The sequence below is a fragment of the Pinus tabuliformis genome, chromosome 6 (assembly GCF_031772625.1).
Source record: "Pinus tabuliformis cultivar Carrire ecotype Pingquan chromosome 6, CPIR1, whole genome shotgun sequence".
Classification (NCBI taxonomy): Eukaryota; Viridiplantae; Streptophyta; class Pinopsida; order Pinales; family Pinaceae; genus Pinus; species Pinus tabuliformis.
The window spans coordinates 608,604,106-608,631,814 of NC_142292.1; positions in this window are offsets into that span (position 1 = coordinate 608,604,106).

The following is a 27,709-nucleotide window of genomic DNA, read 5'->3' on the forward strand; positions in this document are numbered from 1 at the left end:
AGTTGAGTTTTCTCCATCTTCTCACCTTGTATCTGACAGGGGGGGAAATGATGGTCATCTACAAGCTTCAAAGTCACATCAAGCGAGCCTGAGCCACAACCTGCCACACCAGTTTCAGAGTTGTAGCCAGAGACAAGATGCCTGAACATGCCTTCAGTTGGCAATCTGGGACTTCCTCTAGCAGAAGACTCCAGCTTCTTGCCAGTTTTGGAAGAGTTCCAGCAGAGTTGTTGGTCATCCTTAAACCATCAAAGATTGAGAACACTTCCTCTAGCAGAAGACTCCAGCTTCTTGCCAGTTTTGGAAGAGTTCCAGGAATTGCATTAAGCATTCCAGAGTTGTTGGTCATCCTTAAACCATCACAGATTGAGAACACTTCCTCTAGCAGAAGACTCCAGCTTCTTGCCAGTTTTGGAAGAGTTCCGGGAACTGTACTAAGCATTCCAGTGTTGGTGGTCATCCTTAAACCACCGCCCTTTTTTACCAACATTTCATAGAGCACATTCAGCCTAGTGCTGCCATGCATTTTTGCACATTTTGTATTACAGCTCTCTTCTTGGACTCATACATAACCCTTCGGATTAAGGGGGGGAATGTTGGACACCTAATCGAATGTTGGACACCTAATCCTAAAGGGTTAGTGTGGAAGCCGAAAAGACTAAGCAGTCCAAGAGACCTTGGGATCTGAAACCCAAGAGTCACAACATTGTATTATAAATGTACATCTATTGTTAATAAAAAATGCACTCACTGATTTATCTTTCCTATTCTATGTTTTCCATGTGAGTTTAACAAAAGTTGTGAGCGAAATGAGACAAAAATATATATATCTATATATGTGTGTGTGTGTGTGTGTGTGTGTGTGTGTTTATAGGTCAAAATAAACCTAGATATGTGTGTCATTCTGATTCCAGCCTAAGCTCACAATACCCACATTATACAAATAAAATTTCATGTCACACTATGTCCTAGGAATTCTAAGATTCCATACTTAGGAAACCTTCCATAAGTCAAGGTCTAACTCTTTTAATTAAATGTTTAAGCACAAACATTTGTTTTAACTATCCAAAGGTTAAAACATTAATAACCCTTTAACGGAACCTTATAACTCTTCATAATATTTGGTTACTCTTAACTCCCCGTGCATATTAACCATACCATATTCCTTGGACTTTGGTTAAAACCCAACTTAAGCCATAATACGTTAATTCACCTTATTTCTATTATAACTCTTGTATAATAGAAATATACCATAAACCTCAATTAACCTTACCTTTCCACTATTCCACAACCTTAGCACATATACTAATTCTCACTTTATCTCATTCAATTCACTCCGTCTATTCCACTCCACTAGATTAACAGCTATCGTGCGATCTCCAACCTTAACCCATTTCCCACTAGAACTCAAAGAAGTTAAACTTCTTTGAATAACTCATCGGGTCTGCCTGACATATTACCCTATGCACACATTTGAGCGTGATTACCGTCTGATCAATCAACCATTGAACAGTCATGATTATCGGAACTCAACAAGGTTTTAAGCCCATTGTATAAAACCTCATCGCATCCGAATTCCAAATTAACCAACGTGCACTTTTGGAAGCGATATGCATTCGATCAATCTCCCAATGGACAGTCCTAATGGCCGAAATTCAACAAGGGTTTAATTTTGCTGCATAAAACCTTTTTGCATCCAATTTTGGAATACCGCTTATAACTTCAAGGGCACGTGAGAAACAACTTCCCGCTTACGAAAACCACTTCGTCCTTTTTCTAACACGTGGCTTAATCTCTGCCGTTCAACTTCTTAACTTTATTCTACATGACTTAATCCTACATGTCTATCTCCATCACTCTCGTTTGTTGATCTGTCTGATCCAACGACTACACTTTGCTGCTATGCTCTTCTGTTCTTTACTATGTAATAGTCCATTTGTTCGGGTTTTCTCCTATGTCTTTGTTCTCGCCTTCCAGTCTTCAATTATTTTGATCCAATCTTCAACTTCGTTCTTTATTCCTTCACTCTTTTATGCTTTCGCTGCATAACTCCTTAGGTTTTAAGAACCTTATAGTATACCTCCACTATAACATTAAAATTTTCCTCCAACATTGTCTATGTGTAAACCCAACACACTCTTCCATGCACTTGATCTCTGCATTCTGATTAATTCCATCTGCTACACACACTATGCATAATCACTCTAATTCACACACAACTATAATTCCTTTAATTATACACATCACACAACTCAGGAATTGAATTCTATGTCTTTATGAACAATCATTTACATAATGATTTTCTTTCTCTGGCCTAATTTCCAATATCAGTGGCCTCTTCCTTTCCTATCTTCCCGTAGGCTTACAATCAAACCTATCTAAATCTCGAACTAATTCCTAGTTAACTAACCCTATTCTATGCCTTTTAGGCTTAGATTTATACAAAAGGTTATGTAACCCACTTCCTAGTTCAGATCCTTAATCTGCTCATCAATTCCTAAAGTCTCTCAATGATCCCTTGAGGATCTCAACAACTTAACTAAATCCTAAGGATTATCTTTAATCCCCAAAATCATGAAACCAATTCCTAATCTAGGATTTATAGTATTTCAAAATATCTCAATCCTTAATAATCACTCATCATCACTCATGTTCTCCTACATTTGAGAACATTTACAAATATGCCTCACAATACTTAATTAATCCCTATTCTAAATACCTCTCTTTAAAATCACTCAAAACCTTAATAATTACATTAATTTAACACATAGGAATCCAACTTCCTTGAAAACACTAGACCCCCTATGTCTACTAAAATACAATGAAATTTCTAAGCCGAATGCTCCTGCATCAAACTCTCAAGGTTGAAAACATTCATGATCTCCTAATCATGTGTTCCCATATGTTGATAGAAAAACCTCCAGGGTCCCAAATTTTAAATTGTAACTGTCCAAACACTCTGCACCTTTATTGTTGTTGTATGTATGTTATCTTCTATTTCATCTTCTTCTCCTTGTCAATCATATTCAAATTATGACCGATCACTCTTCATTTTGCTGTTAATTGCCTCCATCTAGACTGCTTCATCATTAATTTCCATAATTCTTCAATTTCTATGTCCAACTCATTTCTTTGCTGGATATTTTCCTTTTCCTCTCTTGCATATCCTTTTCAATCTTCAACAGGTTGTTTCTTCCCTACTGGTGCTTTCAGCTATTTCTCCAGTAACTCCAATTCTTTCTCCCATTCACTGATCCTTTGATGGCAGTTAATTCCTTCTTCTTTATTGAATACCTCAACATCTTCCATGGTTATCTCCCCTGTGCCTATCATCATGATGGAATGATGATCCTTTACTATGTTTTCAGCTAACATAGTCTCTTCTTCAAGTTTGCCATTAATTTTCTGATGGTTACCTTCACTTTGGAGTTGTTGCATCCTTACTTCCACCCTTACATCCTTACCCTCTTGTTTCTTTTGAACTTCCATCTCATATCCAAGTAACCTTTGTTCAATTTCTTTGATCACAACATCACACTCATCCATTCTATTCACTGTTCCTGCAAACAAACTATTGGTTTGTGAATTAAAATACTCTTCTGTCTCCATGACTTTTAGAGACTCTCTATTACTGTCATGTACTACTATAATCATTTCTTTTCTATTGCCATTTCCTCCTAGAAACTTCTCCAGCAATTCAATTTCCTCTTTACATTTAGCAAGTGTTTTATCACAATGCTCTTCATTTCTAGCTTCATCCTTTACATGGTCACTATTGTTCAATGATTCAATTGGATTGTCTTCCATAGACAATTTTGTCTCATTCATCTTTACAGAAATAAGTTCTTGTTCTCTCCTTATGTTTTCAAAAATCAATACTTCCTCAACTCCATGCTGTGTAAAATTATTTAAGAATTGTCCTCCTTCAACACTTATAATCCTTATATTCATCCAAAAATTGTGAGTTTGAAAAATGTAAGGCTCAACAACATCAACTAATGTTTCACATATCAGCTCTTCAGGCTGAACTTCATCTCCTTCTTCCTCAAGGAATTGTCCTTGTTTTGTAACAACTCCAAATATCAATTCATCAATAATTTCTTTCTGCTACAAGAATTCAATATTTTCCTCATTCGAGAGGAATTCTCTGTCATTCTTACATTTTGAGAAGTACTCTTCATCCTCTGTTAGCACATCAGTATGCTGATCCAAGTTCTCCTCTAAAATGTGGTGACTTTTATCAATTTTTATGACAGCTTCATAAGACTACCAATCCTCTGCGAAACCTGCAAACACACCAAAACTGTTAGATTCAAATATATAATGCTTTATAACCTCTTCTACTACCTTTGTCCACATTTCTTCATGCTTCTTTGAACTATCCCATTAGTTCACTGATCTCCATTCTTCATCTTCACCCAGAACTTCACCTTGTTCTGCTTCACAAATCCATTTCCAACTCAGCTTCTCTGAGTTGTTCCACCAGCCACTTCACTTGCCTCTGGTGTAGCCTTCTTTGTAATTTATGCCACTTCATTGCCTTTTTCCTCAAGACCCAACCTTGTCTTTGGCTTTCCTCCAGAAGCATCCTTAATGCATCGAGTTGTTCTTTTAACTCTGCAATCTCCTTGTCAAGCTCCTCTTCACTCATCCTCTTGCCATTTGCCTTGGCATCCTCCTTCTTCACTTTTCTTCTGTGTGGTCTTCCTCAGAACCTCTGTTATGACTACTAGTACTCATCTCTACCTTCATGTGTTTCTCACTCAGTTACTATGAGTTGCACTAAAGCCTCTGCAACAACAAGTTCTCCCTGCTGCCACTTACCTCACCAAGCTTTCCTCTATAGTTGGTCTTTTGGCAAGTACTTGGTTCTCTATCTTTGGAACCTCTTTTGAGCACCTCTCTCTACTCCTTGTAGGCTTCAACTCATCTGCACCTTTTAAGAACACAATTGTTCTCTTTATCCAATCTCTGTTAGAATTATGCAAGGTTCTGCCACATTCTGCTTTCATTTAGAAACTCTTACTAGCTTCCTTCCTTACTTAGAAATTCTACCCACATCCTCTATGGAATTGCCTTTATGATCTTTCAGTGAGCTGCAAAAATACCTCTACTGTAACAAGTCTCCTTCTTGCTACACATGCCTCACTAAGCTTCTCTCCTTTGAGGTTAGTCCTTTTGGCATCTCTCTGGTTCTTTCTTCTAGAGCCAATTGAGCACTCCTTGCTCTAGGTTGCTGTAAGATTCTCACCTTCAAGACCTCTGCATGATCTAGTTCTACCATTCACCTACACTTTGAATGGATTATTCTCTATTTCTTTACATCTGCAAATTCTCCCAATATTTTGCTACACTTTATCTCTGTGTATATGTTGTTTGTCAGATTTAAAATCTGATCTCCTCTTGCCTACTTTCATCACCATTCACCTGTATAAACACCTTCAAAACACAATTCTATTCTAAGTTTTCTCAAAGAACTTTTACACACAGTGTTCCCTTATTCAGCTATGATACCAAATGATGCCAGCCTAAGCTGATAATATCCACATTATACAAATAGAATTTCATGTCACACTGTGTCCCAGGAATTCTGAGATTCCATACTTAGGAAACCTTCCATAAGTCAAGGTTTAACTCTTTTAATTAAATGTTTAAGCGACAACATTTGTTTTAATTATCCAAAGGTTAAAACATTAATAAACCTTTAACGAAACCTTATAACTCTTCATAATCTTTAGCTAACTCTTAACTCCCCATGCATATTAACCATACCATAGTCCTTGGACTTTGGTTAAAACCCGACTTAATCCATAATACATTAATTCTACTTATTTCTATTATAACTCTTGTATAATAAAAATATACCATAAACCTCACTTAGCCTTACCTTTCCGCTATTCCACAACCTTAGCACATATACTGATGCTCACTTTATCTCATTCAATCCACACTGTTGATTCCACTCCATTAGATCAACGGCTATCACGCGATTTCCAACCTTAACCCATTTCCCGCTAGAAATCAAAGAAGTTAAACTTCTTTGAATAACTCATCGGGTCTGCCTGGTGTATTAACCTATGTGCACATTCGAGCCTAATTACCGTCCGATCAATTAACCATTGAATGGTCACAATTATCAGAACTCAATGAGGTTTTAAGCCCATTGTATAAAACTGCATTGCGTCCGAATTCCAAATTAACTAGCGTGTAATTTTGGAAGCGATATGTGTCCGATCAATCTCCCAACGGACGATTGTTGGTTGATAAAAGGTGCCTTTTAAAAATCCTAATTATCCTCACATTAATTATCAATCTGGGCAAGTCTTCTTATTTCAAGAGTGTACACAGTATGTGGCTACTGTTTAACTTAGAGAGTAATGTTCCTAAATTGCAGTATAGATCTTTTAAATACAGTAGTAAACAGATGCATTTAGTAAATTCCAATTGCAATTAAAGAAAACTCAATCCTTTAACGAAATCAAATCTTACATTCATCAAAGTAACAGAAACATCAGTTGAGAGTATAGTAGTGATAACTCATCCCTCTTTAACTGATTTAATCTATATCAAACCCAATCCTCAATAATTATCTAAACAGTGAATGATATCAATCTGAGAGTTTCAACAGTGATAGTTAATACTCTTTACAGTTGATTATATCAAGCGGAATATTTATCTAAGAAACTTGATCTTAAATGAAAGAAAATTGAATCAACAACAATCCTGCAAATTATATAAAGTAAAAAGATTATCTCAACACTGGAAAATAATAAACAGTGCAACAATAAAATCACAGAAAGCAAGAATACTATCAAACCATCACACTTGCGAGAATTGGAAATGTATGACACAAGAAAAGCAGTTGAATCCACCAGAGGTCGGGCCCTTAGCCGCCAGTGTTATAGACATTTTTGTGCCTTACAGCATTGAGCATGAAATGTCCATAATCTAAGGGATCCAAAGTCCCTAAACATGTTGTTCCTACCCCTAGAGGAACAAGGCTAACAAACCACAGCAATTCACAGAAGTTCTCCACCAGAAACTGCTCAAAAACAAGTCAATTCAGGATCATTTCAGTGGCTACACTAGCTGTTTGCGCTGAATGTCAAAGCCAACACTGGCTACCTGCGTTGAATGTCAACTGGAACACTGGCTACCTACGCTGAACGAGAATGGACAAGTGGCAGGCTCATTTCTGAAGGTGTCAAAACCCAGGAAGCTTCCAAAATGACACTTGCCTCAGGGAATTCGACTGGTGATGAGTAAGAGGTTCCAAATCTCCAAGTGGAAGCAAGAACCTTCAAGTGGACTTAAGAACTGACAGAGGGAGAGGACACTAGTCAGATCTCAAGCTGACTCATCCTCTCTCCAAGCATCTATATATGGATCTCTCCTCCATGAGATCTGGGGGCTGGAATTTTGTTATTGCAAAGAATTGCTGTTGGTTTGAGACTGGAATCATTGGGTGCTTAATGCTTTGAAAGGGGTGAAGATAGGAATTCCATTTGCTGGGAAGGAGATGCTGGATTGGAGCCCTCTGGGTTGTATCTCTTCCTGAACCTTGTTATTCATCAATAAAGCTATCTTGGTTTCTCCTATACTCTGATGTATTCTTGATGTATGATTGCATTAGTGTATTTGGTTTATTTCTAATCCTAAACTAGTTATGAATGTGAATGTCTGTCTTTGTGTAGTGTTCTTCTCTTGTCGCAAGTAGTTGTTCTCTTGTCGCAAGTAGCTGTTCTCTTGTGATCTTGCAGGAAGTTGAAGCTAGATAAGCAAGAAGGCAAGTAGTTGTGAACTCCCAAAGAGAAGAGAGACCGGATCGAGGGACAAACAGAAGACACCGGTAAGTCTATTGATCTCTCTTCTTTCACATTTCATAAAGGAAGAAACCAGAATAGCTGTCTCTGTTTGTTGCTAAGGCACTATCACACCTTAGGTGGATAGGATCGTCCTGCATAGGCATTTTTCCCCCCAACAAATTGGCGACTCCGCTGGGGAGATCTGTTTAGTCATTTTATTTGTGTTTCTATCATTGTTTGTTTCATAGACTTGACAACAACAATCGAACTGGATCTTTCCCAGATGCAAAGTAGACAGTTGCTGCTTTGATCCAATTGCTGGACTTGTCTATGATCTAAAAAATGGACTCACAAATGATTTGATGATCCTTTGTGATAGATCTTAGTAGCCCCTCAAAGCATCCCTTTGATTGTACCTTGCTTGTTGCTTTTATTTGGCCTAAAACAATGAATTAAATAGCAATCTGTGACCCAGAACCTAAGGGAAACGAGAGTTTCTCCTTCAGCGCAGACCCAGTGAAGGGATTCTGCATTTCAACGCAGGTCCCGTGAAGGTTACCTGCGCTGAATGTCAAAACCCCTGTGTTGAGGTTGCGCTGAACCAGTTTGCTCTTGTGCAGCTGGGGTTCTCTGCTCTGTTTTGCCTTGATTTGATCTCTGATTTTTGCAGCCTGTAACCAGCATAGGTACCAGTCTGATAACTCCTTTTCTCTGCTTAGATTCCGCCTCCTTTTGTACAAAAAGACTGTGAGTGTTTTTATGTGTTTGTGGCATCATTTACAGTTTTCCTTTGCATGAGTGAAATAGTCATCCTGAAGCCCTTGATTCAGATCTGTTGATTGTGATCTTAGAAGAGAGTTCATTGGCTGTTTGCAGATTGATTATACATTTACTTTTGCTTATTGGTTTGAATTTGTCTCTTTTAAGTATCGAAACAAGTATTCATTTCGAGAATCGTTAAGTGTTGTAATCTCTTCTATCTTCTCTGATTTCGAAAAAGTAAACTTGTTTGTATTGATCATTTAAAAGCAAATTCAAAGTTGTACAAAAAGCTTTCTTTGTAGGCATCAATACTAAGAAAGCGGAAAACAAACACCTGCATTGTGCATTTGCATTTGATAGTTTGCATGTTGGATTTAGGAAAAGTGCATTAGAGTGTGCTGATTGCTCTTTGAGAAAAGATGGTGTCTTTCTTTTCCCTTAGTAGCTAGGATTTTCAAAGTTGAAAAGATATAAAGCTTGCTTATCATCTTTAGACTGCATTTAGGAATTGTATCATACATCTCGTGGTGAACCTTGAAAGGCAAAATTCTAAAAAGATCAACCTAAAATAAATTGAATGAACTTAACAACGCTTTGCAACATAACGCACAACATAGAGGTCTACGCTAGAGACGTGTTCCGGCGTCGTTAAGCCTGGTGACTGTCGATCTCGTGGATGGTGGGTGATTCCTCCTGAGGGACGATAGCGCCAGTACGGATTGTGCTCCCACGTACCGTCGCGTATATATTGGGAGACCCCTATAGGCATAAAACCTTTATCCTTAGGAAGCCGTGTCGGCCGCCCTACTGATCGCAATGCACTGAACACAGCATTCAGGAAGATCGACCGCCCGTACCCTAAAAAGTATTCTGCGGTTTTGCGAAAAGTTTGGCACACCCTCTGCCTAGAACTCCAGAGCAGTTCCTTTTGGCCTTTTTCAGACTCTATAACAGAAAAAGTCCATCCGAGCATTTGTCACTTCGGGCTCGTTAAAACATCGAAGGAGACTAGAGTCATCTTTAGCTTTTTCTCGACTCTTTAAAACTGAAAAAGCAAGTTGTGTCTAAGCGTCGTTAAAAATTTTATTTTAAACGGAACAATCACCCTTTAATTCCTGCGTTGATCTTTAGGTTGAAAAAATGGAGCACACCAACCAAGGAATTCCCCTTGGTGGAAATCCTAGTCCCTTCTCCTCTTGGGGAGATGTTGGTGCGCCCCACATGGCCACATTGTCGCTTCCAGGACTGACAATTGGCCTGCCAGTCTGGCTCTTTTCAACCAATGTTGTTCAAACCACCGTTATTCCTGAACAGTCAAGTCAACAGTTAGACCAGACCAGGGTTGCCAACCAGCCTTCTACTTCATCTAACTCTTCCTCTCCTCCTTCCTCTTCGCTTGACGGAACTGGTAAAACAAAAAACCAAGTTCCTAAGGAGAAGAAGGAAAAGAAGAAGAAAGAGAAGAAGAAGAAGGAGCCAAAAGCGACTGGGGGCAAACGAGAGTCGTCTGACAAAAATCCACACACAGCACTGACCAAGCCTAAATCGCCATGTGTCATATGCAAGGGAGACCACTTCCACAGAGATTGTCCCTGTATCCCTCAAATACTAAGGGACTGGTCTCCCTGTTTGCACAATTCGGTAGCATCAACCTCTGATAGCCATGTTGACTGCTCACCGTCGACTAGTGAAAGTGAAGTCCCAGGACAGAGAGGGAAAGCTAGATTTCCCTGCAAACTGTGTGAAGGCGATCACGCCATCCACCATTGTCCCTTCTTAGACGAGGCTAAAAGAGTTCTGGAAGATCGCCCGATTTTACGAGCGCAACTTCCTCCTGGATATCAAAAACTCCTGCCAAGTCCTTCACTAGTTGAGAACCCGACTGGCCCACCCAGGTGGTCAGCCGAAGCACCTATCATTGAAGATGAACCATCTGGATCCATGCCTGACGAAAGTCAAAAGGTTGAGACGGCAGTCGACCCGGTTTTGCCTTCAGAGGCTCTATCTTCGAATGATACCATCACAGAGGAGAATAAAGACGACACCGTCCAAATTCTCTTCATCAACACTGACTCTGATGAACAAGGGGGCAATGCCCCCATTCCTTTATCACAGGAAGGAAGTTCGTCAGAGCGATATCCGGCCATTTATTCGGTCCCACCACCAAGCAACCTGGTTGTGTCCTTCGACTGGAACCAACTAGGCAGACCCCGGTTGCCAGCAAGCATACCATTCAGAATTATCGTTCAAATATACAGAATGGTGATGGTTGGCACTATCATTGATGAGGGGGCATCTGTGAGTATCCTTTCCTCTATTGCTTGGAAAGCGCTTGGTTCACCAGCGCTTTTACCTGAAATGAGAAATCTATCAGGTTTTGATAAAGGAACCAGTCGACCTTTAGGGATCCTCCCCAATGTGCCCATAACATTGAAAGGGAAGACCGTTCAAATGAACGTGATGGTCGTTCAAGGACCCTTGGATTATAACCTACTCCTTGGACGAGACTATATATATTGCATGGGAGCTATAGTCTCCTCACTCTTTAGAGTAATGTGTTTTCCGCATGGAGGAAGAGTGGTCAAGCTCGTGGACCAACTTTCGTTTCCCGGATCACGCATCGCAAATAGTCATGTACCATCCCTAAATGGTCTATTCACGCAAGAGGTGTCTCAACCCACGGTCCGTCCTCCTGATGAGCGCGAGTAATCCGGGAGGATATGACTGGAACCCAGGGGGCATGCGTCCTGGTCTGCTTCGGCAGGGAAACTTTGGGTATAGAGTAGGTTTCCGTGGGAGAATATGACTAGTCTGTACCCCGTCCGTCTAGGAAGAGGGTTATTCTAGAATAAGATTCTTTTGTCAAAGTTATGTGAGTTGGCGGGCTACGTCACTCACCTTTGTCTATTTCGGTGGACGTTGCCGAGGAAGTGTTTTGTTTGAAAGATTAATGAGACAATCTTTGGGTAACCTAAAAGAGGTAAGCCTCTCTTGTTAAAACCAATGTTTTGGCAGAAGTGAAGTAGAGGTAACCTTGAAACTCTATTTTATACCTGGGGGCATGCAAACCTTTTGGAGTGTGAGCAAGGGGTGGTTATTTATTTTTTAAATTTTTAGGACCTCTAACCCTTTAAACTCATAGGATTAGTCGTTTCCGAACTTACATAACGAAAGGATCCGGAGCAAAGCTTACGTAAGATCTAAGCTCCCTAAAAAATAGCATCTTCAATGAGACACTCTTATCATATGACTGGTATAATCGAGCAGTTTTAGCACAAAGTTCATGCTCGTTAAAAAATAAATGCAAGATCCGAGCAGTTTTAGCACATAGTTCATGCTCGTTAAAAAATAAACATAAGACCGAGCAAATGTTTCCACCCGCGTTTAAGCTCGTTAAAAAATGAACTATCCCGGTAAATAACCACTGTGAATGTAATATCATCAGCCATTAAAGCCTTGGTCGTGTTTGCACCGTCACCTCCACTTTTCAATTGGCCGATCGTTCACCTCCATATGATTGTTTACCCATTTTGAGGAACAGCTGCGAAGAGTGATTTCACCTAGACATCCTTGTGACACTGCCGTGATTGGAAAATTCCAACCTGTACCTGGAATCAGCTGCTAACCCTGTTTATCACTCGTTCCTCAAAAGACGAGTCTTCTTTAAGCTCTTTTCAACTGACTCGTAAAATATGAAAAGATTGCCGAGTCCTTGGCCTTCCAGCTCGTTAAAGGGACAGGAAGAGCTATCCCTCCTCTAGATTTTAATCTTTTTGGACCTGAGGGATTATTGCACAAAAAGATCGAGCGCTTGTTTTATTCGGCTCGTTAAAACTATCGAAAACTCATCCCTTCTGTATTGTTTTATACTTTTTCGGACTTAAGGGATTAGATGACGAAAAAGGACTTTTGGAGTTAACTTTATGTACCTTTTCAGACTCTCTAAAAATGAAAAGGACCGAGTTATCCTTGTCGTTAGACTCGTTAAAATCATTAAATAGCGACAAACTTGTCTTTAGATGAGAACAAGTTTCACTATCGCTAGGCTCGTTAAAATATAGCGATGGGCTTGCCCGAAGGGCAGGTTATAGAACAAGCATATGTTATCCTCCTCAAGCTTGACAAAAATAAAGAGGTACTGGTCAGCAATGACTGGGGAAAAATTGGGAGAAACTAAAGAAAACTTTGATGGTAGCAAGTCGCTCTTGAACATGACACTTTTCCTCCGTACCACAATCGGGTTGGGTTGTTTCATTCACCGGTCACATCCATGGTCTCGCCATACCATCCATATTTGGGGTAATGCTACCAATCCATCGCATCAGTGTCGCCATATGTTCAAGAGAAGTCGTTCAGAAAAAGTCAACCGTGTCCCATCCACTGCCATACATTATCCTTCATCCTTTCATGACCGCCACCCTGAATCATATGTCACAGATCGTTTTCACCTCCATTAAAATCATTAGCTCCGTTCCGTGTCACTGATGTGGGATTCATTAAGGCCCTCCTGTGACGGATCGCTTCTTGTCGACATCAGCTCATTATCCAAGAAGTCGATCTAGGAACAACCCCTTCAGTACTTTGAAGCTTCCATGCCTCAATGGCAAGTTTCTCACTTCCGGCGACAGGTATACATCAATGACCTTCGACCGAAAGATTTTGCGTGGTGTTCGATGCCAAGTCCTTTATTCACACCACGTGAATTGTACTGCAGTACCTTGAGGGTCATTATCATTATCGGTGATTCCTCTCGCGCTTGTTAACGGTTTACATCATTGACCAGTAATCAAGCAATGTCTTTGCATGTTCGACTTCAGAACATTTCTCACATGGATCGACTTGTACTTAGAGTGAAGATCGAACGAGTTTGAAGACCCCGGATCTAGTTTCATCCATCCGGGCTGCGATATATATTCAGGAAAGATAAAGACATTGACATGTACATCATTGCAACAGATAATCATCCTACTCAAAGGATGATAATTTCATCAAAATTATCAGTCTACCATCAGACGGTTGTCTGTTCTATGTACAGAAAAATGAATTTATAAAGCTGAGCATGGGAATGCCTGCCTTAGCTAGATCATGAAAGCAGAATGAAAAATAATGTATTGTATTGTATCTTATTACAGGTCTCCTCTCAACATTGGATGAACTTCGGATCCCCCTGATAAAGCATTTCACCCGATAAACAGCCTCATACTTTAGGGGGCAACTGTTATAGACATTTTTGTGCCTTACAGCATTGAGCATGAAATGTCCATAATCTAAGGGATCCAAAGTCCCTAAACATGTTGTTCCTACCCCTAGAGGAACAAGGCTAACAAACCACAGCAATTCACAGAAGTTCTCCACCAGAAACTGCTCAAAAACAAGTCAATTTAGGATCATTTCAGTGGTTACACTAGCTGTTTGAGCTGAATGTCAAAGCCAACACTGGCTACCTGTGTTGAATGTCAATTGGAACACTGGCTACCTGCGCTGAACGAGAATGGACAAGTGGCAGGCTCATTTCTCAAGGTGTCAAAACCCAGGAAGCTTCCAAAAAGACACTTGCCTCAGGGAATTCGACTGGTGATGAGTAAGAGGTTCCAAATCTCCAAGTGGAAGCAAGAACCTCCAAGTGGACTCAAGAACTGACAGAGGGAGAGGACACTATTCAGATCTCAAGCTGACTCATCCTCTCTCCAAACATCTATATATGGATCTCTCCTCCATGAGATTTGGGGGCTGGAATTTTGTTATTGCAAAGAATTGTTGTTGGTTTGAGACTGGAATCATTGGGTGCTTAATGCTTTGAAAGGGGTGAAGATAGGAATTCCATTTGCTGGGAAGGAGATGCTGGATTGGAGCCCTCTGGGTTGTATCTCCTCCTGAACCTTGTTATTCATCAATAAAGCTATCTTGGTTTCTCCTATACTCTGATGTATTCTTGATGTATGATTGCATTGGTGTATTTGGTTTATTTCTAATCCTAAACTAGTTATGAATGTGAATGTCTGTCTTTGTGTAGTGTTCTTCTCTTGTCGCAAGTAGCTGTTCTCTTGTCGCAAGTAGCTGTTCTATTGTGATCTTGCAGGAAGTTGAAGCTGGATAAGCAAGAAGGCAAGTAGTTGTGAACTCCCAAAGAGAAGAGAGACCGGATCGAGGGACAAACGGAAGAAACCGGTAAGTCTATTGATCTCTCTTCTTTCACATTTCATAAAGGAAGAAACCAGAATAGCTGTCTCTGTTTGTTGCTAAGGCACTATCACACCTTAGGTGGATAGGATCGTCCTGCATAGGCATTTTTCCCCCCAACAGCCAGCAAAACACTGCTAAGTTACTTCAAGAAACGCGAGGGAACAACAACTTTACTTATATATTAATCATCAAACTGAATGAGCCTTATAATATATTCGTGTTCTTCTCGACAACGAGAGTCTGTAATTACAATTACAATTTCAATAATACAGAAATTCCTCTTCCTTTCCTTCTTACAAAACGTCTCCTTTTATAATAGGAAAGGGTAAAAGGATAAATGATAAATGCGATCCCTCAGGATCTCTCGATCCTGAGGGATTCGGAATAGTTTTCCATCTTTAGACATCATTTCCTTTCTTGCACTGATTCTACTGATTTGCTTTTGGCCTTATCTGCAACTGCCGCGTTCCTTCCTTATCTTGCCAATTTTTATTATTCCTTCATAAGGAACAACATTTGTCCCTTTTGTTGTTTTCCTACATAAAGGAAGGTAATAATTAGCTAAGTCATAACTGCAGATAATTCCTTCATTTCTTACCGTAATTCCTTAATAGATTAGTGCATTGAGATATAAAAAAGATAAGAATAAAGGAAAAGTGTTGTTGGGAAAAGTATCTACTCAGAACGCCCCTATCCCACTCTAAGGTGTGACAGTGCCTTAGCAACAAACAAGGAAAACTACTTTCGTATTCTTCTTTATGAAATGTAAACGAAGAGGAAGGATGAACTAACCTGTGTCTTGCGCTAGTTTGTTGATCCAATCGCTCTCCTCTTTGATAGCTTCCAGCTACCTGCTCCCTTACTTGCCCAGCTTCACCAAGTTCCTGCAAGATCACAGAAGAGGAAAACTACACAAAGACATAGATTTACATTCATAAATAGCTTAGGATCAGATTTAAGCTAAACATGCAAATATAACAAAACATCATTGATACACAAGCATGTAGGAGAAACTCAAATAGTTTTATTGATATAATAAGAAGATCCAGGAGGAGATACAACCAAGTGAGTCCCAATCCAGCATCTACCTCCTAGCAAAGGAATCCCTTCTTCACCTCCAACAAAGCATAAATCACCCAATGCACTAATCTCAATCTCGAAACCAACAACAATTCTCTACAAAGTACAAAATTCCAGCCTCTGGATCTCTGGGATGAGGGATCCATATATAGATGTAAGTAGAGAGGATGAGTCAGCTTATGTTTTGACTTGTGGCTTCTCTCTGTCAGTTCTTGCTTCCACTTGGAGGCTGAGAGCCTCTTACTCATCGTTGGTCGAACTCAGTGAGGCAAGTGTCATTGAGGAAGATTCTGGAAGCTTCCATGGTCTGTCCACCTCGCGGAATGACACTACCATTTGGCATTTCCCGCTCAGCGCACCCTGGTAGTGCATTTAGGTGCGTTGCAACGCACCTAGCTAGTGTACTTGGGTGCTATGCAACGCAGGTAGCTAGTGGAGCAGCTGAAATGATCCTGATTTTACTGATTCTGAGTAGTTTCTGGTGGAGAAATTCTGGGAGAAGCTGTAATTGGTTGACCTTGTTCCTCTAGGGGTAGGAACAACACTTTTAGGGACTTTGGATCCCTTGGATTATGGAAATTTCATGCTTAGAGCTGTAAGGCACAAAAATGTCTATAACACTTGCCCCCTAAAGTATGAGGCCGTTTATCGGGTGAAATGCTTTATTAGGAGGATCCGAAGTTCTTTCAATGCTGGGAGGAGACCTGTAATAAGATACAATACAATACATTATTTTCATACTGTTTTCATGATCTAGCTGAGGCGGGCATTCCCATGCTCAGCTTTATAAATTCATTTTTATGTACATAGGACAGACAATCGTCTGATGGTAGACTGATGATTCTGATGAAGTCATCATCCTTTTGGTAGGATGATCATCTGTGCTGCAATGTTGTACATGTCAATGTTTTTATTTTTCCTAAATATATATCGCAGCCCGGATGGATGAAACTAGATCCGGGGTCTTCAATCTCGTCCGATCTTCACTCGAAGTACAAGTCGATCCATGTGAGAAATGTTTTGAAGTCGAACATGGAAAGACATCGCTTGATTACCAATCAATGATGTAAACTGTTAACAAGCGCGAGAGGAATCACCGATAAGGATGATGACCCTCAAGGTACTGCAGTACAATTCACGTGGTGTGAATAAAGGACTTGGCGTCGAACACCACGCAAAATCTTTCGGTCGAAGGTCATTGATGTATACCTGTCGCCGGAAGTGAGAAACTTGCCATTGAGGCATGCAAGCTTCAAAGTACTGAATGGGGTGTCCCTAGATCAACTTCTTGGATAATGAGCTGATGTAGACAAGAAGCGATCTGTCAAAGGAGGGCCTTGATGAATCCCACATCAATGACACAGAACGGAGCAAATGATTTTGATGGAGGTGAAAACGATCTGATGATATATGGTTCAGGATGGCGGTCATGAAGGAATGAATTATAATGTATGGTAGTGGATGGGACACGGGTGACTTCTCTGGATGACTTCTCTTGAACATGTCGGCGACACTTATATGATGGATTGGTAGCATTTACCCCAAATGTGGATGGTATGGCGTGACCATGGTGATGTGACCGGTGAATGAAATAACCCAACCCGACTCAGGCACGGAGTGGAAGTGTCATGTTCAAGAGCGACTTGCTACCAATAAAGATTCTTTGAGTTTTTCCCAATTTTTCCCCAATCATTGCTGACCATTACCTCTTTATTTTTGTCAAGCTTGAGGAGGATAACATATGCTTGTTCTATAATTTGCCCTTCGGGCAAACCCATCGCTATATTTTAACGAGCCTAGCGATAGTGAAACTCGTTCTCGTCTAAAGACAAGTTTGTCGCTATTAATGTTTTTAACGAGTTTAACGACAAAGATAACTCGGTCCTTTTCATTTTTAGAGAGTCTGAAAAGGCACGTAAAGTTAACTCTGGAATTGCGTTTTCATCATCTAATCCCTTAAGTCCGAAAAAGTATAAAACAATACAGAAGGGATGAATTTTCGATAGTTTTAACGAGCCGAACAAAACAAGTGCTCGATCTTTTTGTGTAATAATCCCTCAGGTCCAAAAAGATTAAAATCTAGAGGAGGGATAGCACTTTCGGTCGCTTTAACGAGCTGGAAGGCCAAAACTCGGCAATCTTTTCATGTTTTACGAGTCAGATGAAAAGAGCTTAAAGAAGACTCGTCTTTTGAGGAACGAGTGATAAAATGGGTAGCAGTTGATTCCAGGTAAGGGTTGGAATTTTCCAAGCACGGCAGTGTCACAAGGATGGCTAGTGAAATCACTCTTCGCAGTTGTTCCTCAAAATGGGTAAACAATCAAATGGAGGTGAATGATCGGCCAATGGAAAAGTGGAGGTGACGGTGCAAACACGACCAAGGCTTTAATGGCTGATAATGTTACATTCACGGTGGTTATTTACCGGAGGATAGTTCATTTTTTAACGAGCTTAAACGCGGATTGAAACACTTGCTCGGTCTTATGTTTAATTTTTTAACGAGCATGAACTATGTGCTAAAACTGCTCGATAATCCAGTCATATGATAAGAATGTCTCATATAAAACGGAAACATTTAGATTTTTGCCCCACATCCTTTCTTTATGCAAGTTAGGAAACGACTAATCCTACGAGTTTAAAGGGTTAGCCTACGGGTTTAAAGGGAGGACCTAAAAATTTAAAAAATAAATAGCCGCCCCTTGCTTGCACTCCAAAAGGTTTGCATGCCCCCAGGTATAAAATACGATTTCAAGGTTACCCCTCAATTTGCAGACAAAACATTTGTTCTATCAGGAAAGGCCTACCTCTTTCAGGCTACCAAAGATTGTCTCATTCGCGTTACAAATGAAACACTTCTTTGGCGATGTCTACCGAAATAAACAAAGGTGAGCAGAGACGAGCGCCACTCACATAACTTTGACAAGAGAATCTTTTTCTAGAATAACCCCTCTTCCACTGACGGACGGGGTACAGACTAATCATATTCTCCCGCGGAAACCTACCCTATACCCGAAGTTTTCCTGCCGAAGCAGACCAGGACGCATGCCCCCTGGGTTCCAGTCATATCCCCCCGAATTACTCATGCTCATCGGGAGGACGGACCGTGGGTTGAGACATTTCTTGCGTGAAGAGACCATTTAAGGATGGTATATGACTATTTGCGATGCGTGATCCGGGAAATGAAAGCTGGTCCATGAGCTTGACCACTCTTCCTTCGTGCGGAAAACACATTACTCTAAAGAGTGAGGAGACGATGGCTCCTATGCAATAAATATAGTCTCGTCCAAGGAGTAGGTTATAATCCAAGGGTCCTTGAATGACCATTACATTCATTTGAACTGTCTTCCCTTTCAGTGTTATGGGCACATTAGGGAGGATCCCTAAAGGTCGACTGGTTCCTTTATCAAAGCCTGTCAGATTTCTCATCTCAGGAAAAAGCGATGGCGAACCAAGCACTTTCCAAGAAATAGAGGAAAGGATACTCACAGAAGCCCCCTCATCTATGATGGTACTAGCCATGACCATTCTATATATTTGGACGATAATTCTGAATGGTATGCTTGCTGGTAAACGGGGTCTGCCTAGTTGATTCCAGTCGAAGGAGACAACTAGGTTGCTTGGAGGTGGGACCGAGTAGATGGCCGGGTACGGCTCTGACGAACTTCCTTCCTGCGGTAAAGGAATGGGTAGGTTTCCCCCGTGTTCATCGAAGTCTGTGTTGATGAAGAGAATTTGGACGGTGTCATCCTTGTTCTCTCCAGTGACTGTGTCATTCGAAGATAAAACCTCTGAAGGCAAGACCGGGTCAACTGCCGCCTTGACCTTTTGACTTTCGTCGGGTATGGATTCAGCTGGTTCATCTTCAATGACAGGCGCTTCAGCTAACCACTTGAGCGGGCCAGCTGGATTCTCAACTAACAAAGGACTCGGCAAGAGTTTTTTATATCCAGGAGGAAGTCGTAACGGTGAAACCGGACGATCATCCAAAACTCTTTTAGCTTCGTCTAAGAAGGGACAACGGTGGATGGCATGATCGCCTTCGCACAGTTTACAGGGAGATCTAGCTCTCCCTTTTTGTCCTGGGACTTCACTTTCGCTAGTTGACGGTGTGCTTTCAACATGGCCATCAGAGGTTGATGACACCGGATTGTGCAAACGGGGAGACCAGTCCCTTAGTATCCGAGGGATGTAAGGACAATCTCTGTGAAAGTGGTCTCCCTTGCAAATGACACATGGCGATTTAGGCCTGGTCAGTGTAGTGTGTGGATTTTCATTAGACGACACTCGTTTGCCCCCATTCGCTTTTGGCTCCTTCTTCTTCTTCTCTTTCTTCTTCTTTTCCTTCTTCTCCTTAAGAACTTGACTCTTGGCTTTGCCAGCCCCATCAAGCGAAGAGGAAGGAGGAGAGGAAGAATTAGAGGAAGTAGAAGGTTGGTGGGTAACTCTGGACTGGTCTAACTGCTAATTCGATTGTTCAGGGATAATGGTGTTCTGAACGACATTGGTTGAGAAGAGCCAGACATGCAAGCCAATTGTCAGTCCTCGAAGCGACAATGTGGCCATATGGGGTGCACCAACATCTCCCCAAGAGGAGAAGGGACTAGGATTTCCACCAAGGGGAATTCCTTGGTTGATAGACTCCATTTTCTCAACCTAAGATCAACGTAGGAAAAGGGTATAAATATTCCGTTTAAAATAATTTTTACGACGCTTGGACACAACTTGTTTTTCCAATTTTAAAGAGTTGAGAAAAAACAAAATATGACTCTAGTCTCCTTCGATTTTTAATGAGCCTGAAGTGACAAGTGCTCAGATGGACCTTTTCCGTTAAGGAGTCTGAAAAGGAACGAAAGGGACTACTCTGGAGATCTAGGTAGAGGGTGTGCCAAACCAATCACAAAACTACAGAATACGTTTTACGGTACGGCAGTCAATCTTCCCGAATGCTGTGTTTGGTGCATTGCGATCAGTAGGGCGGCCGACACGGCTTCCTATGGATAAAAGGTTTTAAGCCTATAGGGGTCTCCCAATATATACTCGACGGTACGTGGGAGCACAATCCGTACTAGCACTTATCGTCTCACAGTAGAGGAATCACCCAGCCATCAGTGAGGACAACAGTTACCAGGCTTTACGACGCCGGAACACGTCTCTAGCCTAGACCTCTATGTTGTGCGTTAAGTTCCAATGCGTTGTTAGATTCATTCAATTTATTTTAAGTTGATCTTTCTTAGAAGTTTTCCTTTTTGGATCACCATGAGATGTAGATATAATTCCTAAATGCAATCTAAAGATGATAAGCAAGCTTTTATCTCTTTTCAACAATGAAAATCCTAGCTACAAGGGGAAAAGAAAGACACAATCTTTTCTCAAAGAGAAAAGAGCACACTGTAAATGCACTTTTCCTAAATCAAACCATACAAACTATCAATATGCAAATGCACATATGCATGTATTTGTTTTCACTTTCTTAATATTGATGCCTAAAAAGAAAGTTGATGTACAAATCTGAATTTGCTTTCAAGTGAAAAACACAAACAAGCTTCTTTTCGAAATCAAAAAGGTAGAGAAGATTACGACACTTTATGATTTTGAAATAAACACTCGTTTCGACACTAGAAAGAGACAAATTCAAACCAAGGGTAAAAGTAAAAGTATAATCAACTGTCAACAGCAAAGAAACTTTCTCCTAAGATCAAAATCGACACTTACGACAGATCTAAATCTAAGGACGACAGTATGACTATTTTACTTTTCAATGGAAAACTGTAAATGATGTAACAAACACACAAAGAACACCTACAGTCTTTTTGTACAAAGGAGGTAGAATTAAGGCAAAGAAAGGGGTTTTCAGATATGTACACACACTGATGACAAGCTGCAAAAATCAGAGATAAAACTGAACAAAATGAAGCAAAGAACCTCAGCTGCACAGGGCAAAGGCTGATCAGCGCACCTGTTGCACAGAGAAACTGAATTGCAGCGCAGGTAGCCCTCTCGGGACCTGCGTTGAAATGCAGAACCTCTTCACAGAGCTTGTGCTGGGGCAGAAACGAGACTTCTATCCGGGTTCTGGGTCACGGTTTGCAGTTTAATCTGTGTCTTTTGGCCGAGTAAAAGCAATCAGTAAGGTACAATTAGAGGGTTGATTTAAAGGAGGACTAAGAGCTATCACAAAGGGCAATTAGAGCATTTGTGGATCAGCTGTTCGAATCATAAACAAATCCAGTGGGTGGATTGAAGTAGCAGCTACTTTGCATTTGATAATGGCAAATGCAGTTCGATTGCTACTTCTGTGTTTATGAAGCAAACAGCAAGAGAAACACAAACAAACTAACTAGACATGATCCCCAGCGGAGTTGCCATTTTGTTGTTGGGAAATGTATCTACTCAGAACGCCCCTATACCACTCTAAGGTGTGACAGTGCCTTAGCAACAAACAAGGAAAACTACTTTCGTATTCTTCTTTATGAAATGTAAACGAAGAGGAAGGATGAACTAACCTGTGTCTTGCGCTAGTTTGTTGATCCAATCGCTCTCCTCTTTGACAGCTTCCAGCTACCTGCTCCCTTACTTGCCCAGCTTCACCAAGTTCCTACAAGATCACAGAAGAGGATAACTACACAAAGACATAGATTTACATTCATAAATAGCTTAGGATCAGATTTAAGCTAAACATGCAAATATAACAAAACATCATTGATACACAAGCATGTAGGAGAAACTAAAATAGTTTTATTGATATAATAAGAAGATCCAGGAGGAGATACAACCAAGTGAGTCCCGATCCAGCATCTACCTCCCAGCAAAGGAATCCCTTCTTCACCTCCAACAAAGCATAAATCACCCAATGCACTAATCTCAATCTTGAAACCAACAACAATTCTCTGCAAAGTACAAAATTCCAGCCTCTGGATCTCTGGGATGAGGGATCCATATATAGATGTAAGCAAAGAGGATGAGTCAGCTTATGTTTTGACTTGTGGCTTCTCTCTGTCAGTTCTTTCTTCCACTTGGAGGCTGAGAGCCTCTTACTCATCCTTGGTCGAACTCAGTGAGGCAAGTGTCATTGAGGAAGATTTTGGAAGCTTCCATGGTCTGTCCACCTCGCGGAATGACACTGCCATTTGGCATTTCCCGCTCAGCGCACCTTGGTAGTGCATTTAGGTGCATTGCAACACACCTAGCTAGTGTACTTGGGTGCTATGCAACGCAGGTAGCTAGTGGAGCAGCTGAAATGATCCTGATTTGACTGATTCTGAGTAGTTTCTGGTGGAGAACTTCTGGGAGAAGCTGTAATTGGTTGACCTTGTTCCTCTAGGGGTAGGAACAACACTTTTAGGGACTTTGGATCCCTTGGATTATGGACATTTCATGCTTAGAGCTGTAAGGCACAAAAATGTCTATAACAAAAAGGATGATGAGTTTAATAGTAAATGCATACCTTTTCCATGACTCAACAGTGGTCTTGATGGCCGGAATTCAACAAGGGTTTAATTCCATTGCATAAAACCTTATTGCGTCTGATTTTGGAATACCGCTTCCAACTTCGAGGGAGCGTGAGAAGCAGGTTCCCGCTTACAAAAACCCATCTGTCCTTTTGCTAACACGTGGCTTAATCTTTGCCACTCAACTTCTTAACTTTATTTTATGTGACTTGATCTTGGCTTTCTATCTCCATCACTCTTGTTCGTTGATCTGTCTAATCCAACGACTGCACTTTGCTGCTATGCTCTTCTGTCCTTTACTGTGTAATAGTCCATTTGTTCGGGTTTTCTCCTATGTCTTTGTTCTTGCCTTCTAGTCTTCAATTATTCTGATCCGATCTTCAACTTCGTTCTTTATTCCTTTGCTCTTTTACGCTTCTGCTGCATAACTCCCTAGGTTTTAAGAACCTTATAGTATACCTCCACTGTAACATTAAAAGTTTCCTCGAACACTATTTTTATGTAAACTCGATACACTCTTCCCTGCATTTGATCTCTGCGTTTTGATTAATTCCACGTGCTACACACACTATGGAGAATCACTCTAATTCACACACAACTATAATTCCATTAATTATATGCATCACACAGCTCAAGAATTGAATTCTCTATCTTTATAAACAATCATTTACATAATGAGTTTCTCTCTCTGGCCTCATTTCCAATATCAGTGGCCTCTTCCTTTCCTATCTGCCCGTAGGCTTACAATCAAACCTATCTAACTCTCAAACTAATTCCTAGTTAGCTAACCCTCTTCTATGCCTTTTAGGCTTACATTTATACAAAACGTTCTATAACCCATTTCCTGATTCAGATCCTTAATCATTTGATCAAGCCCTAAATTCTCTCAGTCATCCCTTGAGGATCTCAACAACTTAACTAAATCCTAAGGATTCTTTTTAATCCCCAAAATCATGAAACCAATTTCTAATCTAGGATTTACAATATTTCAAAATCTCTCAATCCTCACTAATCACTCATCATCACTCATGTTCTCCTACATTCGAGAACATTTAAAAATATCCCTCACAATACTTAATTAATCCCTATTCTAAATACTTCTCATTCAAATCACTCAAAACCTTAATAATTACCTTAATTTAACACATAGGAATACAACTTCCTTGAAAACACTAGACCCCCTATGTCTACTAAAATATAATCAAATTTCTGAGCTGAATGCTGCTTCGTCACATTCCTCACTTGGATGCTCTGAGAATAAGCGTAGCGTGGCCACACTGTGTTTCTGTAGGGCCAAATTTTTGGGTTTTCTGCAAACATAGGGCTCGAATATGGAGAAATATCTAAAACAAATTAAAACATTTTACAGAAATGAGAGAGGTTTTTAGTTTTAGGTATGTCATTAACAGATACCTCTTCTAGTTTTCAAAAATACTTTCCCATTTTGTCATAATCAAAGTTTGTCGTTGGTCACTAAAAACGCAGCAAAAAATTACAGAAGCGTAGTGTGTGACAATTGAAGCATAGCGAAAGTTTGGATAGTGATTTGGAGGACTTAATATATGGGTTTTTTCTCAAAGTTATATGGATAGAAATATTATGATGTATTCTACGCAATAGAGTCATAAAGTACTACAAACACTTGCTCCAAACCCCTAAAAGACTATATTGAAGTCAGGTTGTCCAAAAGTGAAGCAACTCTATGTCGCAACTCTATTTTGGTCCTTTATCTCTAATCATAACACTTATGCATAAACAGAAGGAAGTTTTTGTTCTTTGGTCTATGATTGACAAAAACCTCTTTCACTTTTTTAAATTTCATCTTCATTACTTCAGAAACAAACTTTGAATTAAGACTATTCCTGTGTGCAACAAATGACCTCAAAACCCTAAAAAGCATGCCAATCACCTCTGCTAATACCAGGAAGTCCATCCCTTCTATGGTGGTCTTGTTCCTATTGATATTTATGGCAAATAAACTGGTTATCTCATGGTGATAGCCCACCTCTTGTGCCTTCTCTTAAAACACTAGGAAACCTACTTGTTCAAATGATTTTTTGATGAATTGTGAAACATTAATCTCCTACATATGAGTTGGCTCATATCTGGAAACATTTCCTCCCTTTTTGTACTTATTCTTTTCACTATCCATGTTTTTGGTTTTATTGGAATAAAACCCTAGTTTTATAGGAGGGAAGGGTAGGGTTTAAGATTGAAAAATAGGGGAAAAAGAGTAGCTAGTTTAGGGAAGGGAATGGAGGGGATAGGGATTAGGAAAAATTCTAGGAAAAATTCATGGGGTAGGGGTAGATGTTAGGGACACATGGGAAGTGAAATATCACTGAATGGATGAGGGAAGAAGGGAAAAAAGTGCCAAACACAGTCAAAACCCAGAAACGCAGTAGAAGCGTAGCGTGGGCTAGGTTTTGTTTTTGGGGAAAAGTGGTGAGATAGGGAAAACATGTATGGGAAATGGTTGGGGAGGGCCTAAAAAGTGTATACAAGGGTTCTTAGGTAGAAAACATAGGGATTTTCTCTCTGAGATGAAGCAAAAACCAATGAAAACTAAAATCACAGTAAAACCCTAAGAGAGGGATTGTATTCAGTTTTTGTGAGAAATGATTGCATCAAAGAGGTGATGAAGGGTTGTACTTACTTGCTCAAGGATCTCTGAAACTTGTAGAGTGAGGACTGAACCTGTTGTTTCTTTCTTTGAGCTCCTAACCCAAAAACATATTGTGCTCCCCAAAGGCGCATCGTGCTAGTGCAGAAGTGCATCGTGCTAGTGTAGAAGCGCAGCGAGCTTGATGACAAGGATTTGGGTGATGAAAAATGAAGGCTCTGATGGCTAAGATGAGTCACAATAGTGGAGAATAGCTCTTGGAGGATGAAATCAAGTCTTTGAATTCTTAAATGGTATTTTTATTTCTTGAAAGTTGATTTTTTTCTTTGGTTATGGTATGACATCACATGTACCTTAGAGAAATGACATGATGATGTAGTGTACTACAACTTTATTGCTATTTTTGGAAAAGTTACATCTCCATGTGGGGTAGATGTACCTTTGATACCTTTTTGAAAAACTTACCCCTAATTACTAACTCCCATGATAGTGACAATGGTAATGACATGACTCCCATGTAGATTTTGATGACATGACCCAATGATAACACCTAATTCATATCTTAACCATGATTTGGAACTTTGAACCCTTTAAGTATGCATCTGAATGACTTAATGACCAAAATGATGAACAAGACACTTATTCGATGACCTATCACAAGCAATGATGACATTTTATCACCTTGAAAATGGAGGGAGCAGTAATGACACCTAAGACATAACTCAAGACTCATTTGACAATAAAAAGACATGTCAAATTTTATTTGAAAATTTATTTGTAAATATGACAATCTGACCTAAGACCCTATCAATAACATGGAAAGAGTACATTTGATCACTAGTGACTCATATACACTAACAACAGTGATGAGTTACAGTTTGATTATGGATTTTAACTGTTTATATTGGATCCAGTGTGAAAATTTATGAAACGTGGTCCATGGATGATGGTGAGGGTAGGAGCCTTCAGTGAGGAAGTCGAAGCTTCCTTTCAGTAGTAGGTAGTGATTATATTAGGGGGTTGGAGCTCCATTCCAGTAAGAACTGGAGAACAAGCGAAGGTTGTAGCCTTCTACAAGTGCGTTCCTATGCACTGGCATGTGTCTACACCAGTACAAGATTGTAAAAATATTTTTATTTATATTAAAAATAAGATAGATACAACAACAACAGGTGGTTTTTTCCCGCATTGGGTTTCCACCTTAAATCCTAGTGTTCATGTATGTTTCTTATGTGTGATGGTTTATTTTGTTCCTACAACACATGGTTATTGTTTATCTAATGTTTAATAAAGTAATCATACACTAGCTGAATACCAACATATGACAAATTATCTGAATCATAAGTTTACTGGATGTATGCTAGTTGTCTTAACAACAATCGCGTACACACGTGGGTTCCTTTCAGTAAAATCATGTATAGAAATCTGAATATGAAATGAAAATGTTATTGATTTGAAAATACTGATTCACCCCCCTTGATTATTTTTCCTAACAATTGGTATCAGAGTTGGTCCTTTGGCAGAAGCTTGATCGTTTGAAGGAGATCCGTCAAGACAATGGGAAAGAAGCAAAAGAAGAAAGCACCTCAAAAGAAGAATACATCTCAAAAAGATAGTGACAGTGTTAAAGACGATTGGCTATTAGGTGGAAGCAAATATTCATATTCAGAATCACCTCAAAATGAAGATGAGCAAGAAAAATAATTATCAGGTATTGTTTTCTGGTCCTATGGTGATACCATTCTCTATTCTTGCAATATTGAAGATAATGAATGTGTCAATGAAACAATTGAATTTTCTCTTATGGG